This window comes from Oryctolagus cuniculus, chromosome 1, assembly GCF_964237555.1.
Source record: "Oryctolagus cuniculus chromosome 1, mOryCun1.1, whole genome shotgun sequence".
Taxonomy (NCBI): domain Eukaryota; kingdom Metazoa; phylum Chordata; class Mammalia; order Lagomorpha; family Leporidae; genus Oryctolagus; species Oryctolagus cuniculus.
Genome location: NC_091432.1, coordinates 4106036 through 4123419, shown reverse-complemented (window position 1 = coordinate 4123419; position 17384 = coordinate 4106036). Strand labels below are relative to the sequence as shown.

Genomic DNA, 17384 nt, shown 5'->3' with positions numbered 1-17384 from the left:
CACCTGCCTGTGTGTGCCCGCCCTCACCGCGACCCGGCTTTCCGCCCTGCCGGAGTCCACGCGGGTGACCGCGGCTGCGGGGAGGCCAGCGCCCCGCGGGGTCTACGAGGGCCCAGCCCCCCAGCCAGGGCCGCCAGGCCTTGAGGACGCTTCTCCGCACGGGGTCCAGGCGGCCCACACCTGGGCGGGCACCTGGGGGGGCTGTCCGCGCCCCGCGCCGCAGCCTGGTCCGGGAGGAGCCCCCCAGGGCCGTCCTCGGAGTCGCGGGCCTGGGGTCCCCGGGGGGCGGCGCGGAGGTCAGCTCGCGGGGAGGCCCTCCCCTGTGGAAAAAGGGAGGGGCCCGCGCGGCCTCTCTCGCCGCTCGCGCTGGGGAGGGCCCCACAGGGCCGGGGGCACTCGGCGACCCTGGCCTTGACCCCCGCGCCCGGGGCGGCCACGTGACGGCGGCGAAGTGCACGCGACAGGTAATCCCCGCCGTAAAAGTTGGCAGTGGAGAATGCGGGCATCGATCCCGCTACCTCTCACATGCTAAGCGAGCGCTCTACCACTTGAGCTAATTCCCCGGCCCCGCACGGCTTCCGGCGCCGGCGCGTATTGTGACTCACGTCATCACCGGTCCCCTCGGCCCCGCCTACCCGCCCGTCTCGCTCCCCCATTGGTTCGCTCGCGGCTCAGGCTCCACAGCCGCGATTGGTTTGGCTCAAGTTAGTTTCAAGAGACATTGGCCGCTCAGATTGGTGGTCCGAGGCGTCCGTCAAGCAGAGGCCCTGCTGTTGCTACGGCGTAGGGGGCTGGACCGAGCCAAGTTTCTCCCGGTTCCTGATTTGTTTCTGCGACTCCAGGGTCCTAGAGGTTCCGGATCCGTCAAGTCCATGGGAAAAAGAATGTACCCCTCGCGTTTGACTGACGAGGCCTGCGAGCCAATCGAAGGGGAGGCAAGGGAGCCGCTGGGCGATCCAATAGGTTGAAGGGGGCGGGAGAGGGAGGCCAATGAGGGTGGAGCTGGGGGCGGGGGCTGGGCCGCGATTGGCTGCGAGGCGGCCGGAGGGAGGGCGGGGGGCACTCAAGGCCTGCTTGATACGTCCGCCATTTTGGGCGCTTCGCTGATGGTGTCGGTGAGCGCGTTTCCCGCCTGAGCGCAACTAGCGGCGGGTCGTGGGCGCCTCCAGGTAATGGGGGTGGGGAGGCCTCGGGGCGGGCCGCGGCGCGGGGGCGGCGGGGCGCGCGGGCGGGCGAGGGGCGCCTCGCCGGGGTCTCGGCGCGGGGCGGGAGCGTCCGGCCCCTCTCCCCTCCCCCCCGGAATTCGCCGCTCGGCGGCCCGGGAGGCGCGGCGCCGAGCCCTGCCGCGCCGCTGCCCGCCCGCTCCTGTCAGCCGCGGCCCGGGCGGCGAGCTCGGCGCGGCGCGGGTGCCCGCGGCCTGGCGCGCCCCTGCGGGGCTCCGGCTTCCCGCCCGCGTCGCCCCGGCCGCCCCCGCCGCGTGTCCCGGGGAGCCGCGGGCGAGCGCGGGCCATTGTTGGACTCTGTCCTCCGGGAAGCAAGTTTGGTGGGCTTCGCCCCGCCGGGCGCGGAGTCGTCGGGACGCGCCCCGAAGCCGGCCGCCGCGCTCCCGTGGCCTTCCTGGGGGCCGGGGCCGCGAGGACCCCCGTCCGGGAGGCGCGCGTCCGCGGCCGCCGCGCAGGTGCTGCCCGCCGAGGGGGCGCGGGCGGAGTCGCAGGTGTCCGGGCGAGTGCGGGGCACCGGGGGACGCGCTCGGGGCCGCTCCCGCCTGGCCGGGGTGGAGTTTACTTTTTCTGCCCTCAAGGTCACGTTGCTGATGGGCAGCGCGCGGCCCGAGGCTCGCGGTTGCCCCGCGAGGCTGCGGCTCGCCGGCGCCGTGACCTTGCGTGGTCCCGGGGCACCTGTGCGCGGGGCGGCCGGGCCGGGCCGGGCCTGGGACGCGCGCAGGCCCCGGTGGGAGTCGGACGAGCGTTTCGGCCCGGCCTGCTTTGTAGTTTAGAGTCAGCTGGGGTCGGAAATGAGTGGAAGTTGTAGTTTTGTGTTTTTTTTTTTTTTTTTTTTTGGAAGGGGGCTGATGGAGCTTCGTGGGATTAGATCCGGGGGCTGGAGCCAGGGCTGGTGTTCCAGGAGGGGGCTACACGCAGAGGGCCGCCCAGCGCTTTCCTGGGACTCTGCCTCGTGTACCTTTGGGGTCCTTCCTGGAGTGTTGCGCGGGGTTCTGAGGCGCCCCTGGTGGGGTGTGGGTGCACCCCAGGGCCCTCCCGTCTGGGTGCAGCTGGGAGCGGAGTGCGGCGGCGGCGGCCAGTCGCCCAGGCCTCCGCTGCCCCCCCGCCCCCGGTGCCTGTGCTGGCCCGGGAAGTGGATTCTGATCCTGTGGAGGCCCCCGTGGGGACCGGCATCAGGCTGCTGTGGCTTACTCAGACCGGAAGGAGACTCGAGCTTTGTGCAGAGTACAAGAAGCCAGACAAATAAACAGAAACATCTTTCGGGTTTTGACTGGGAATTAGAGTCAGGCCACAGCTGGATGTGTAGATGAAGACTTGACGGGTGAGGCGTGTTTGGTTTCTTCAAGATAAATTTTTGCGTGTTTGGTACAGAGATAGTGTCTTTATTACAAGTAAGCATTCCTGAAACAGCATTGGCCAGGCTTGGCATTCCGTCATGAGCTTGTCTTGTGGTTTTGAATTTCAGATATCAGCCCGAGCATGTGTTGACTGACAGTTTTTACAGTGTTTCCTGCACGTCAGAGTAAGCGACAGTAATGGCGGTCTTTGACTGCTCAGCGGGAACCCAGCCTCGGGGTGCTTCACGGGGAGCACTAAGTCAGGATCTGAGCCCAGTGGGGCTTCTTGGACTGACTTAGGCAGCTTTCACGCTTCTTCCTGTTCTTAAGAAAACCTCAAATGGTTGTTTTTAATTATAGATCAGGGATTCTCAACTTGGGGTGATTCTACCCCGGGAAGCGTTGGGCAGCGTTGGGAGACGCTTGCCAGCCTCGGGGGTGGGTGCTGTGTGTTTGGAAGGCAGAGGCCCGGGACACCGCGCAGGACAGTCACCCAGCGCGAACAGCAGTGGGGCTGAGGCCGATGCACCCTGCTCTAGGTGGTGGTGGACTGGCCTGTGTTAGAATCCCGCGGGACGTGGAGGCCGTGGGTGCGTGAGCATTGTGGTGCAGTGGGTTAAGCTGCTGTTGGCATGCCGGCAGCCGTATCCGTTGGTTCGGGTCCTGGCTGCTCGGCAGTTGTGGTGATGTGCCTGGGACGGCCTCTGCCATCCTCATGGGCGGCCCGGATGGAGTTGGTGGCGGTGGCCTGGCCCAGCCCCATTCTTGTGGGCATTTGGGGAATGAACCAGAAGACAGATTGATGTCGCGGTCCTGCTCGTCCCCTCTGTCTCTCTTCCTTTCAGAGGACATAAACGAATCAGTCTTATCCTTTTAAAGACGACCATGGTGCTGGGCCTCAGCTCTGGTGGTTTGTGGTGGGGGTGAGAATCCACTTTTAAAAACTTCCCAGACAAATTGCTGTGCTTCTCGGGTTTGGGACCACTGTTCAGGATGTTAGATTTCAGGGACAGTTGTAGCTGGGGGTCCTTTGGGTGATTTGTGAGCTCTGCCTTTGCACCCAGATCCTGCCCGGCAGATTTTAGTAGTGAGGGGAGATGATGCGTTTCAGGTGCTTCAGCTGTAAGGGAAATAGTAAATGAATTGACTGTGTAAGATACTTAGAAGCCTGCTCATAGCCCAGGGGCAGGGGATGTGCCTGTGGCCGGGGAAGGCCTGTGTGAACTCATTCGTTCTGGCCCTGGCAAGGCAGCTACAGGTGGCACTCAAAATTCAATAAATCAACATTAAAAAAGATTTTATTTATTTGAGAGGTAGAGAGAGAGAGAGAGGTCTTCCATCCACTGGTTCACCCCCCAGATGTCCCCAGTGGCTGGAGCTAAACCAATCCGAAGCCAGGAACCAGGAGCTTCCTCCGGGTCTCCCACGAGAGTGGCAGGGGTCCAAACACTCGGGCCATCTTCTGCTGCTTTTCTGAGGCCGTTAGCAGGGAGCTGGATAGGAAGCAGAGTCGGCGTCTGTATGAGGTGCCCATGTCGCAGGCAGCAATGTTACCTGCTGTGCCACGGTGCGGCCCTGTACAGCACGCCGATTTTTAAGCTGATAATTTTGTGTAGCTCCAAATGCTGTTACAAATATCCGAATGGCCCTTGGCAGAACAGAGGTTCCCCACCTGTGCCGTAGCCCATGAGAATACATTGCCATATCCTCCTGGGCCTCAGCAGGGCTGTCGGCGCTTAGGGTTAGCGTCTGTTAAATGACCTCAGTCTACTGTAATTCTTTAGTTTGTATCCTTTGTGCCCTTGACTTGTTGGCTGTCAGTTTGGTTTCTAGGTGCCAGCTTCCCTTTTTTGTCCTTTCTTTGATGAAGCCCTGTCCCAGAGAACACTTCTGCCGCTCTCGAAGGGGCTTCCTCATGCCCAGGCGCTGACCGGGATCGGAGAGGCGAGGTGCAGGAGTCAGACGGTGGAGATCCTGTGCCTGCCCGCCCTTAACATTTAGATTTTCTAGTTCATCGAGTGTTATGAAACCGTGTTTCCTCAGTAACTGATGTGACTAGCAGGTCAAAGGCAGAAGACCATGGAGGCACAATTCTGTTTCTACTTGAAAGGCAGAGTTACGTGGAGAGCTCCCACGTGGGTGCAGGGCCAGGCACTCGGACCATCTTCCGCTGCTTTCCCACTGGATGGGAAGTGGAGAGGCGGGACTCGAACCGTCACCTGTATGGGTTGCTGGCGTCTAAGGTGGCGGCTTTACCTGCCGTGCCACAGTGCCAGCCCAGCACCGGGATCCTGAAGTCCCGCCTGTGGCTGTGTTGAAGACTGTGAGCAGCCCATCTCGTCCTGACCTTCACTTATTTGAGGCTGCAGATGCATTGATTGAGTCCTTACCCTGCCAGGAGCTGTGGTAGGGATTCTCTGATGAACAGGCCCCTCAGGACTTGTCGGAATTGTACCAGGCGGATGGAGGCGGCTGTTAGCCAGAGGCCCAGGAAAGCGCTTCCGTTCGCAGGTTTGGTTGGTTGATTTATTTTTTTGAAGATTCATTTATTTATTGGAAAGGTAGAGTGACAGAGGGAGAAACAGTAAGGGATCTTCCGTCCACTGGTTCACCCTCCAGATGGGCGCTGACAGCCGAGGCCGGGCTAGTTCTGAGCGGGAGCCTGGAACTCCGTCCCGATCTCCCGTGTGAGTGGCTGGGCCCTCTGCTGCTGCTCTCCCAGGCGCACTGGCGGGGAGCCCTGAGCCAGGCCTTGGGAACGGGGTGCCTGCTTCTCAGGGGGCGGCTTACCCTGCATGCTTTAACATCTCAGGGGGCGGCTGACCCTGCCGGCTGGTTTGTGTCAGTTTGGGTGGGTGAAATAGTCAGAAGTCTCCCAAAAGGATAAAACAGTTGTGCCTTTGTCCCTCGTCTGTATTGATGGTGACTTTAACTTGCCTTGCTGGTGTGGGTGCCTGGGAAAGCAGCGTCCCTCTCCCCGAGCTCCGAGGCTGTGCAGGGACGGTGGCGCTGTGCTAGGATGATCGATGTCACTGCTCTCCACACAGTGGTTGTGCGCCAGTCAGACTCATGACCGGGTGTGAGACAGCGCCGGCACCTGGAGACGGCCGGCCAGGCGCAGCGGTGGTTTCGTCCTGCTGCTGCGTGGAGGCTCCCTGGGGGGCTTTTGTGGCCATTTGGCTTTGGCTTGGATTGAGCTGTCGTGGGAGCCCCTGTTCTTCCTCTCTGCCCCTTATTTTTCTTTGCTGGGAGGGAGGCAGTTCCTAGCCAGATCAATCTTCAGTTTACTTCAGGGTGTGAAAGACTAAGCTGACATCTGGCTGCGGGCTAGGCCGTGAAGAGAGAGGGAAAGGGCCTCTGGCAGTGTGCTGGAAGGCTCTCTGCTCGTCCCTGCGTGAGACAGCTTCGTGCCGCAGCCCTGGTGGCGAGGAGCCGATTTGCCTGGGCTCCAGGGCTGTGGCTGCCTGACGTGTACAGCGGACTCCTGGCCTGTGGTAGCAGTGTCAGTGAGGGCCGCGCAGCACGGCTGACCGCGTTGTACGTGGGTTCTGAACAGCACGTGTTTCTGACAAGCAACACATATTTACTCAAGTTGAAAGCCAGAGAGAGCCAGACAGATGGGGTGGGGAGGATGCTCCCATCTCCTGCGCCCCAAATGCCTGAAGCGTCCAGTCCTGGGCCGGGGCTGAAGCCGGGAGCTGGGGCTCGGTGCCGGTCTCCCACGTGGGTGGAGGAACCCGCTTCCTTGGAGTCACCACTGCTGTGCCCAGGCTCTGTGATGTCAGGAGCCAGGGCTGGGCGTTGAACCCAGGTTCTGCAGCGTGAGACTCGGGTGTTTGGACTGCTAGGCTGGGCGCCTGCTCCCAAGACGTTTCTGCTGATAGGACAGGGTCTGGTCTCGTCAGAGACAACGAAGGAGAGTAGGCTAGTACTCGCGCATTTCCTGAAGTGGGAGCGTACGTTGACTTGAACTGGTCTGGATCCCCCAGAGGGTGACTCCCGTGAACTCCGGAGGCCCAGAGGGAGGGTGAAAGGGGGTTGTTTTTAGGAGCATCACAGAGCAGGGCTGGCCAGGCTGCAGAACAGTGTGACTGCAGGTGAAGCAGAGCTGAGGAAGCTGTGGGCACCCCTGGTTGGAGCATCCCTGTCCCTGTGCCTGGATGTCAGACACTCAGGAGAGAACCTTTGCTGCAGGCGCGTGGCCCTCGGGGACCCACGAAGGCGTGCTCTGGGACGGCTCTGCAGTCAGGCCTTGCTCGTGAAAGTCGCTGGGCTCTCAGTCCCCGGGGGAGGGCAGCGGCAGGAGACCCTGACTAGTACTGACTCGATTGGCTGTTTGGGGCTTCCTTTCATGGAAATAGGATTTGGACTGGAACAGAATATAGAAGTCATTAATTCTTCTTTTAAAGATTTATTTTATTTGTTTGAAAGAGTTACAGAGACGCAGAGGCAGAGAGAAAGAGAGAGGTCTTCCATCTGCTGGTTCACTCCCTGGATGGCTGCAACGGCCAGAACTGCACTGATCTGAAGCCAGGAGCCAGGAGCTTCTTCCGAGTCTCCCACGCAGGTGCAGGGACCCAAGGACCTGGGCCATCTTCCACTGCTCTCCCAGGCCACAGCAGAGAGCCAGATTGGAAGTGGAGCAGCCGGGACTCGAACTGGTGTCGAGGCGTAAGAGGAGGGTGTGTCGCTGTGTTAGGACAGCCAGGAGGCCAGAGTCTGAGGGAGAGTGGCAGGAGAGGTGGAGCGGCAGGGCTTCCCCGAGGCCTCTGCTGAAGTTTTGTCTTTTCTCTGAGTGAGATGGGAAGTCACCGAGTGTTTTGTTCTTTAAGTTTTTATTCGCATTTCATTTGAAAGGCAGAGAGAAGAAGGGAGGAAGGATGACAGAAAGATACTCCATTTCTTGGTTCCCTCTTCAAATGCTGGCAACATCTGGGGCTGGACCCGGCCCAAAGCAGGAGCCAGGAACTTAGTCCAAGTCTTGCACATGGGTGGCAGAGAGAGTACTTGCGTTATCACCTGCTGCCTCCCGGGGTGGAGGGGAGTGGGGGTGTGGAGCCAGGACTTGAATGTGGGATGTGGTGTCCTAACTGGTGTGCCACATGCCTACTCCCGGTTAGTGTTTGAGCAGACGTGGGACCTGAAGCGGTGCTGAGAGTAGCTGTCCCTGTGCTGCTGGGAGAGGCCAGGGCCGGCAGTGACCCTGCAGAAAGGCGAGGGCCAGGGGTGGTGGGGAGAAGTAGCTGGGTTCTGTGTTCCTTTTTTTTTTTTTAGAGTTATTTATTTATTTGAAAGAGTTACAGAGAGGCAAAGAGAGAGAAGTCTTCCATCTGCTGGTTCACTCCCCAAATAGCAGCAATGGCTGGAGCTACTCCTGGGTCTCACGTGGGTGCAGGGCCCAGACATTTGGGCCATCATGCACTGCTTTCCCAGTAATAGCAGGGAGCTGGATCGGAAGTGGAGCAGTCGGAACTAGAACCGGTGATCACGTAGGATGCTGGCACTGCAGGCGGTGGGCTTACCGGCTGTGCCACAGCACCGGCCTGGGTTCTGTGTTCTTAGAAGGAGAGCAGGCAGGCAGGATTTGCTGGCAGACTGAATGTAGGTGTGTGGAAGAGTGAAGGATGATATCAGGGATTTGGGGGGATTTTGCAATGGGAGTTGCCAGTTAGGAAGAAAGGGGAGACTGGGAGGGGCAGATCCAGGGCTGTGGTTTGGACATGTTCAGTTCTGAAGCTTTTAGATCTGTAGGTGGGGTTAAGACACTTGGAGTTCTGGGGGACCTCTGGGCTGCAGGTGGAAATGGGAATCATGCTGACATGGTTGAGAGAGGGCACTGAAAGGTGAGACCCCGGGGAGGGGGGAAGGGACAGTAGCAGGTGGTGGGCGCGGGGACTCCTGCTGAGGCCGCTGCCTGAGGTCCTGGGAGGTGAGGGCCAGCACTTGTCCTCCGGCTGTGCAGCAGGAGGTCATGGGCCCCTCAGCAAGACCCGTCCGCATGCAGGGAGAAGGGAACGGCAGACAGGGACAGCAGGGACTTGCCACAAAGATGAGGGAAGGTTTGTGACTCTGGAGGTTTTGTTGAGGTGGGGGAAACCATCACGCTGGAGTGTTGGTGAGAGGTGATTCTGCAAGGAGCGGGCAGCTCACTGTGGGCTGCGTCGGTGCTTCGGTGCCCTGTGGGGAGTCGGGATCCCTTGGCGAGAGAGGGGAGATGGGACACGGAGCGTGTGGAGGTCCCTTCACTTTTTCTCAGTGAAATGCAAGAAGTCAGTGAGAATGGGGGGCATTGGCTGGTCGGGTGAGAGGAGAAGGCACGACAGACAAGGGTGCTGCGGGCAGGGGGCCTGGGCCACCGTGCAGACACCCAGTTGGCTTGTTGCTGGAGACAGTGGACAGTACTTCGTTTCTCTGGGCTTGTGGTTTCCCAGGCAGGAATGACACTGCAAGGGAGGTCAGGGGAGTGGGAGATGGCGTCGCAGGTGGGAGGGTCGCTCACGTTGCCGTGTGCGCTTAGTCAGTCTGAATGTCTCCTTTGCTCTGCGTCCCATCCTGGAGAACGGGTGGGCTCCTGCAGGAGGGCGTGCTGCTCCGGAATCCGGGCTTTGGACACAGTTGAGGCTGGTGAGGACGTGGGCATCGGCCTTCCACATCCAAGGGTCCACAGCCACAGTGCAGCCAAGTGTGGGGTGGGGTTGGTTTGGAAAACAAGTACACACATTACATACGTACTGAACACAGACAGACTTTTTTCTGGGTCATTATTCCCTAACTATTTACTTGGTGTTTACACTGTATTAGGGATTATAAGTAATCTGGAGGCCAAGTACGAGGGGAGGCTTCAAATAGTTCATGGAAAATGTGGATTATGGAAGAATTATATATTTTTGCACCAAAACAAAGTTACCTTTTTTTTTTTTTTAAATATTTATTTGAAAAGGCAAAGTGATGGAGGCTGGTTTACTTCCCAGATGCCTGCATTGGCAGAGCGAGGCCAGGCTGAAGCGAGGAGCCCAGAACTTCATCTGGGTCTCTCATGGGTGGTGGGGGCCCAAGAGCTTGAGCCAGCGTCTGTTGTCTCCCAGGGTGCAGCAGGAGGCTTGATCGCAGTAGCTGGCACTTGAACTGGGACTGGAGCTGGCACTCTAATATGAGATGCACCTGTCCCGAGTAGTGGCTTCCCTGCCTATACCACAACTCCTGCCCTTTGGTTTGTGTGTAAGATTTATTTATTTGAAAGGCAGAGTTGGAGAGAGTTTCTATCCATTTGTTCACTCTCCAAATGTCCCAGTCTGAAGCCAGGACTAGGAACTTCTTGTGGGCCTCCCACATGACTCTTCATGGGAGCACCTGGGCCATCCTCCATTGCTTCCCAGGTGCATTGGGGAGCTGGATGGATTGGAGCAGCTGGGACTTGAACCTGCGCCCATATAGGGTTCTGGCACCGCAGGTGGCACCTTTACCGGTTATATAGCAGCTCCGATCCTAACCCCTTTGTTTTCAGTTTTTACTTATCTAGGGGTTGTGAAGGTTGACCTCATCATGGTTTTGATTTACTCTACCCTGTTAACTAATGCTGGTTAACCTCTTTTTGTGTAGCTTGTTGACTGTTTGCATATTGATTACCTTTTTTAATAGCTTATTGATTATTTGTATATCTTTGGAGAGCAGCCTGTTGAGATCCTTTGCCCACTGGCACAGCGGGCTGAACTGCCAGTCTGCATCCCATATTGACTGCTCCACTTGAGACTGAGCTCCCTGCCGACGTGCCTGGGAAGGAGCAGGGGATGACCCGAGCTTGTGCTTGGCCCTGTGCACGTACATGGGAGACTCTGGGCTCCGGCTTTGGCTTGGCCTAGCCTCTGCTGTTGTGGGCATGTGGGGAGTGAACCGTGGATGGAGGATTCCCGCCCCCTCCCCCGTCAATCAGCCTTTCAGATAAATAAGTAACTCTTAAAAAGGAGCCCCTTTCCCCATTGTTGCTACTTGCTTTTGACTGGTTTCAATGTTCTTTTCTCTGATTACTAATGAGGTTGAGCATCTTTTTGAATTTTCTTGGCCATTTGGATTTCCTCATTTGTGAAATGCCTGTGTGTGCTGCCGCCTTTTTCTTTTCTATTGTCTGTTAGGGTTTTTCTTACTTGGAGGAATTCTGTATATTCTGATTAATAATCTTTTATTTGTTATATGTGTGACAAATGTCTTTACAATTTGTATCTTTTACCGTTTAAATTTTTATTTAATTATTTTTTAAAGATGTACTTGTTTACTTGAAAGAGTTATGGAGAGAGAGGGAGAGACAGATCTTCTGTCCACTGGTTCACTCCCCAGATGGCCTCAGTGGCCCAGGCTGGGCTAGGCTGAAGCCAGGAGCCGGGAGTACTTCCACACGGTGCAGGGGCCCAAGCACTTGGGCCATCCTCCACTGCTTCCCCAGGCCCTTAGGGAGCTGCCTCAGACGTGGAGCAGCCGGTGGGCACTGGTGTTGCACGCAGGTGGTCGGGCGGTGGCTTTACTAGCTGCACCACAATGCTGGGCGCCCCCCCCCCCCCGCTTTTTTTATTTTTATTTTTTAAAAGATTTATTTATTTGAAAGAGTTGGGGGGGAGATATATAGAGAGTTTTATTTCCTCATTTTTGTTCCCCTAGAAAGTTTATATTAAATTGGAATTAATCTGTTCTTTGAAGGTTTAGTTAGAATTTGCCTATAAAACCATCAGGGCCTGGGTATTATCTATTTCAGATTTTTAAATTATATATTTGATTGTTTTAATATTTATAGGTTCATTACAGTCTTTTCTTGAGTCATATTTGATAATTAGTATTGAAAGTTTATTTGTGTTTTCAAATATATAACCAGAAAATTCTAACATATCCTTTGAACCTCTACTATATTTGTAATTAATCATGTTAATGTTTAATATCTTAAAGAGCTATTCTCAGCCTTTTATCTTTTTTAGATATACATGTATATCTAAATAAAGCAGTAATTTGTGTTTTAAGTACCATTTTAGCAGCACCCCTAAGTTTGGGTATACAGATTCTTGTCTTTCAGTTATGAATATTTACAGGTTTTTATTAGATTTCTAGAATACACATTGAATAATCTCAGTGTGTATCTCTTCTGAAATTTTTGCTGTTGATTGTTTGTTTAACATTGTGTCAATAAAATATGGTCTCTGGCCAGTGCTGTGGCACAATGGGTAAAGCCGCCTTATGCAGTGCCAGTATACAATATGGGTGCCAGTTCAAGTCCTGGCTGCTCCATTTTCGATCCAGCCCTCTGCTGTGGCCTGGGAAAGCAGTGGAGGATGGCCCAAGTCCTTGGGCCCTGCACCCGTGTCGGAGACCTGAAAGAAGCTCCTGGCTTTGGATGGGCGCAGCTCCAGCCATTGTAGCCATCTGGGGAGTGAACCAGCAGATGGAAGATACCCCCCCCCCCCCCCCGCTGCCTCTGCCTCTCTGTAACTGCCTTTCATATAAATAAATAAATCTTTAAAAAAAAATGGGGTCTGATGTGATTTTGATTCTTCGAAGTTTGTTGAGGCTTGTTCAGATGGTGTCCGGTTAGTGACAGATGCTCATCAGCATTGGCTGTGTGTTTAAAGAGAGCGTTTCCGGTGTCCGGGTGAGACACGTTACAGCTGATGCCCCTCACCAGCATGCTTGGGACCAGAAAGGTTTCAGATTGTGGAATATGTGGATGGATTTTGCACATACCTAGTCTGAAAATACAAACTCCGGCCGGCACCGTGGCTCACTAGGCTAATCCTCCGCCTGCGGCGCCAGCACACCAGGTTCTAGTCCCGGTCGGGGCGCTGGATTCTGTCCTGGTTGCCCCTCTTCCAGGCCAGCTCTCTGCTGTGGCCAGGGAGTGCAGTGGAGGATGGCCCAAGTGCTTGGGCCCTGCACCCCATGGGAGACCAGGAGAAGCACCTGGCTCCTGCCTTCGGATCAGCGCAGTGCGCCGGCCGCGGCGGCCATTGGAGGGTGAACCAACGGCAAAGGAAGACCTTTCTCTCTGTCTCTCTCTCTCTCTCTCTCACTGTCCACTCTGCCTGTCAAAACAAACAAACAAACAAACAAAAAAACAAAACTCCAAAATTTGAAATTTTTTGTGTCATGTGAAGTTTCAGGTTTTGGGAGCATTTTGGATTTTGAGACTAGGGATAGATTTGTTATTGCATTAACACGTAAGCTAATATCCTTAACTGCTTCTGTCTGCTTGCTTGTTGGTGACAGAGGGGAGAGAGGAGTATTAAAAGCCTTGTATGGTGGTGGCTGTTTTCTCAAACCTTGTAGTTCGTTTTGCTTTGTGCCTGTAAGTTCAGAATTTTGGAATTAGTGGTGACATTGTCATTTCTAATTTGACTCTAAACTAATGAATAGGACAAATATTTGGTTTATTTCTACTATCCTATTTTGTGCTTTCTAACTTGGCTTTCTTTTCTGTTTATGCTAATCTTACGTATTATAGTGTTTTTTCCCCTTTATTCCTGCCTACTTTCTGTGCATATCCAGATACAGAGATTACACACTTTTGTCAGTAATCTTACACACTTGATGTTTAATATAGAGCTTAAAGTTCATCTATTTACTCTTAGGAAGACCCTGGAATGTTAGTGCCTAATTTTCATTTTACTGCTCATAAAATCCTACAGAGCAGGCACTATTCATACTTTTATATTGTCATTCTTGAAAGGCAGCGTTGCCTGCTAGCCAGTTACAGACGGATGGGTGTTTTCCCGTAGTACTTTGCAGTGTTCCCTTCTTTGTCCGTGGTTACTGTCGAGGTCAGCTGCAAGTTGGCTGTCAGTCGTCCCTCTGTGAGAAATCTCTAACTCCAAACTGTTTCCTTTCTGAAACTTTACTTTATTCATTTCCACTAAGAGTTGTTTATATAAAGAGTTCAAAGAGTTCTTTTTTTTTTTTTTTTTTTTTTTTACAGGCAGAGTGGATAGAGAGACAGAGAGAAAGGTCTTCCTTTGCCGTTGGTTCACGCTCCAATGGCCACCGCGGCCGGCGTGCTGTGGCTGGCGCACCGCGCTGAACCGAAGGCAGGAGCCAGGTGCTTCTCCTGGTCTCCCATGGGGTGCAGGGCCCAAGCACTTGGGCCATCCTCCACTGCACTCCCAGGCCACAGCAGAGAGCTGGCCTGGAAGAGGAGCAACCGGGACAGAATCCGTCACCCCGACTGGGACTAGAACCCGGTGGCTGGCACCGCAGGCGGAGGATTAGCCTATTGAGCTGCGGCGCCGGCCTCTTTTCTTTTTTCTAAAGATTTATTTATTATTTTATTTATTTGAATGACAGAGTTGCAGAGAGAGAGAGAGAGAGAGAGAGAGAGAGAGGTCTTCCGTCCACTGGTTCACTCCCCAGATGGCCGCAACGGCTGGAGCTGCGCCGATCTGAGCCAGGAGCCAGCAGCTTCTTCCTGGTCTCCCACGAGGGTGCAGGGACCCAAGCACTTGGGGCATCCTCCACTGCTTTCCCAGGCCACAGCAGAGAGCTGGATCGGAAGAGGAGCAGCTGGGACTAGAACTGGTACCCATATGGGCTGCCAGCGCTTTATGTGAGGGCTTCAACCCTGTTGCACCACAGCGCTTCTTCCCCCCCCCCCCCTTTTTTTTTTGACAGACAGAGTGGACAGTGAGAGAGAGAGAGAGACAGAGAGAAAGGTCTTCCTTTGCCGTTGGTTCACCCTCCAATGGCTGGCGCGCTGCGACCTGCGCATCGCGCTGATCCGAAGCCAGGAGCCAGGTGCTTTCTCCTGGTCTCCCATGGGGTGCAGGGCCCAAGCACTTGGGCCATCCTCCACTGCACTCCCTGGCCACAGCAGAGAGCTGGCCTGGAAGAGGGGCAACCGGGACAGAATCCGGCGCCCTGACCGGGACTAGAACCTGGGGTGCTGGTGCCACTGGCAGAGGATTAGCCTATTGAGCTGCGGTGCCGGCCCCTCCCCCCCTTTAACTTAACACACAGAGGAGCACTCCCATCTGCTGGTTCATTTTCCAAATGATGGATCCAGGTGCTGAGAGTACAATCCTGGTCTCTCACGTGGCTCTCAGGAGCTCAGTTTACTTGGGTTGTCCTTGCTGTGTCTCAGGACCTGCACTGGCAGGAAGCTGGAATAATCCCAGGCGCCCCAGTGTGTCTTGACTGCGGGTTAAAAGCCCCTGCCCAAGAGTGGTAATTTCTTATGCTTCCTCTGTTTGATGACTGATACACTAAAAACAGTTCTCAGCCAATATTGCTTTTTTAAAAAAATTCAATTTATTTATTGGAAAGGCAGAGTGACGGAGAGAGGGAGAGACAGATCTTCCATCTGCTGGTTCACTTCCCTAATGGTCCCAATGGCCTGGGTTAGGCCAGGCTGAAGCCAGGAGCAGGTACCTCCATCTGGGTCCTACCCACGTGGGTAGTAAGGGTCCATCATCTGGTGCTTCTCCTAGGTGCATTAACAGGGAGCTCTATTGGAAGCAGAGCAGCAGGGACTTGAACTGGCGCCCATGTGGGATTCAGTGTCAGATATGTGACTGGGCCTAGCCGGTGTTGCCTTGATGCCATCTCGCCTACTTTTTTCAGGGATGTCTTTTCTGGTACTCCGCTTAGACCTTTCTCAGACCCCCCTCACTCCGTCTGCCATGCTCTCTCTAATCTTTGTCGTCTCTGTGTCGGCTTCTGGGTAGCTTTGTCAGCTCCACTTTTGGGTTTGACCATTCCTTTTTCAGCAATGTCTGCTTGATATTTTATCCATTGATGGAGTTTAATTTTACTCAGTATTTGTTCATTTTGATAAAGTCTGTTCAGTTATTTTACATCTGCTTGTTCTTTGTTGGTAATCTCTTATCCTTAAAGTGTATCTTCTTTTTGTTTTTAAAGATTTATTTATTTATTTGAAGGCAGAGTTACAGAGAAAGAGAGAGATCTTCCATCCATTGGTTCACTCCCCAAATGGCCACAGTGGCTGGGGCTGGGCCAGGCCTAAGCTAGGAGCCCAGAGCTTCTTCTGGGTCTCCCACATAGGTGCAGGGGTCCAAGGAGTTGGACCATCATCCACTGCTTTCTCAGGCTGATTCAAGGTAGTTGGATCGGAAGTGGAGTAGCTGGAACTCACACTGGGCACCCATATGGGATGCCGACACTGCAGGTGATGGCTTTACCCACTACGCCGCTGTGCCAGCCCAGAGTGTATCTTTTGTATTGTTTCCATGGTATTGATCGTGTGTTCTGTAGGTAATACCAGTGTTTGCATACTTCTCTGTTTTTTGTTTCTGAAAACTTGATTCCGCTTGTTATTTTTGGCTTTGTGGTCACAGTGTTCACCTAGTGTGAGGCGGACTGCTAGACGCCCCAGCTATTGGCGGGCGCTCACTGAGCTGCCACTGTGCGTCAGACCCCAGAGAGCGACACCGATCTCCTTCGTGCCTTAGCTTCCAGTGCGTCCTGTGGTGGGCATGGAGGGCTGTGAGAAGGCTGCTCCTTGCTCTTGTCAGCCCTGCTTTGCGTATCGTGTCCAGTCTGGTCTCTTATTTTTGGTTGCTGGTGCTCTCTGCCAGTTTGGATTGCTCCTTCTGGGTAACCAAGTATCAGATAGATGTTTTGAGTGTATTTGAAAACATTTGAGAGTCACAGGAGAGGATTCTGGTCATGTTAATGGCCAGTAAGTGTGATTCTTTCTTCCCCCCTCCTCTTAGAGGACATGTTTTTGTGTCAGGAAGGAATTTCTTAGAGACTTTGTACTCCTTCACATTAGTGAGCTCATGTTTATATCTAGAAATGGGAAAGATTTCGAGGAAAAGTACCTGCTTGGAAATGGAATCATTTGATTGCTACAAAACATTAATGTGAACTTTAAATGTAACTGTAGCCAAGCCACAGGACACAAAAAACAATCTGAAAAAAGGATGTGGATCAAAGTAGATGAAGAGCCAGATATATCTTCAGGAAAAGGAGAGGGGAGATCAGCATTTGTAGTACAGGGCACTGCCTAAGAGAAGGACTGGTTTTGTTTTTATTCCTCTGTGTTAAACCTTTTCTTACTTTGACTAATACAAGAAAAAGAGACGATTGGAAACATAGTATCGTGTGGGCTGGGGGCGGTGGTGGGCCTTGAAGCAAGCCCCTGCTGCTGCCAGAGCGCTCTGTCACAGGGTGAGGGTGTTTGCTGCCCGCAGGAGCAGCCCTGTTGATCCAGGCGCACAGAATGAGTAGCCACCGTTAATCCTGCTTAGTAGTTTTCATTGGCGCCACGGAATTCAAAATGCATTGGCAATGTGACTTTTTATCCAACAGCAAATGAGAATCTTCTGGGGTAACAAGGACAGAATGAGACAGGATCACAGGGGACACGGGGTTGGGATTAAGAGTTAACATCGCTGGGCGTGTTTGTGTCACACGAAAGCCCTAGAGTGCTCACTCCTGCCATTACTGTACCATCACGCCCGGTTTCCTGCTGCTCGGCGTCTGTTAACTTTGGGCTGTGTAAGCCGTCAGCAGTCTTTATTTACTCACCTGCCTGACATGGGTGTCTCTTCCCGTTTTGTTTGCTAAGTGTGTACTGTTGTCAGTTTGTGCTTGGTTCCTTTTCTTTTTAAAGATTTATTTTTAAAAAAGATTTGTTTATGAAGGGGAGCGGTGTCTTCCATCTGCTGGTTTGCTCCACAAGTGGCAGTGGTGGCCAGGGCTGGTGCAGGCTGAATCCAGGACCCTGGACCCAGGCACTTGGGCCGTCTTGTGTTGCTTCCCGGGAGCGGTAGCAGGGAGCTGGATTGGAAGTGGAGCAGCCGGGACTGGAGCTCGGTGCGTGCAGGCGGCAGCCTAA

The 17384-nt window shown here is 54.3% G+C and overlaps 1 protein-coding gene and 1 non-coding gene across 34 annotated transcripts in view; one reads left to right on the top strand and one right to left on the bottom strand.

The window, feature by feature from the left end:
- Positions 1-490: 490 nt before the first annotated feature.
- TRNAA-AGC (transfer RNA alanine (anticodon AGC)) lies at positions 491-563 on the bottom strand. Its single transcript has one exon. It is a non-coding gene; the product is annotated as a tRNA-Ala (tRNA).
- A 266-nt stretch (positions 564-829) lies between these two features.
- The window catches only part of PPP6R3 (protein phosphatase 6 regulatory subunit 3), a 133042-nt gene continuing 116487 nt past the window's right edge, over positions 830-17384 (top strand). For 28 of the 33 annotated variants that reach the window (XM_070063713.1, XM_070063654.1, XM_070063454.1 and 25 more), the window contains exon 1: positions 1027-1169. The gene's annotated coding sequence lies outside the window, so the exon portion shown is untranslated. Of the gene's footprint in view, positions 964-1026; positions 1170-6996; positions 7232-17384 lie in introns of those variants that run through there. The other 5 variants (XM_070063588.1, XM_070062560.1, XM_070062610.1 and 2 more) reach the window with 4 other exon arrangements.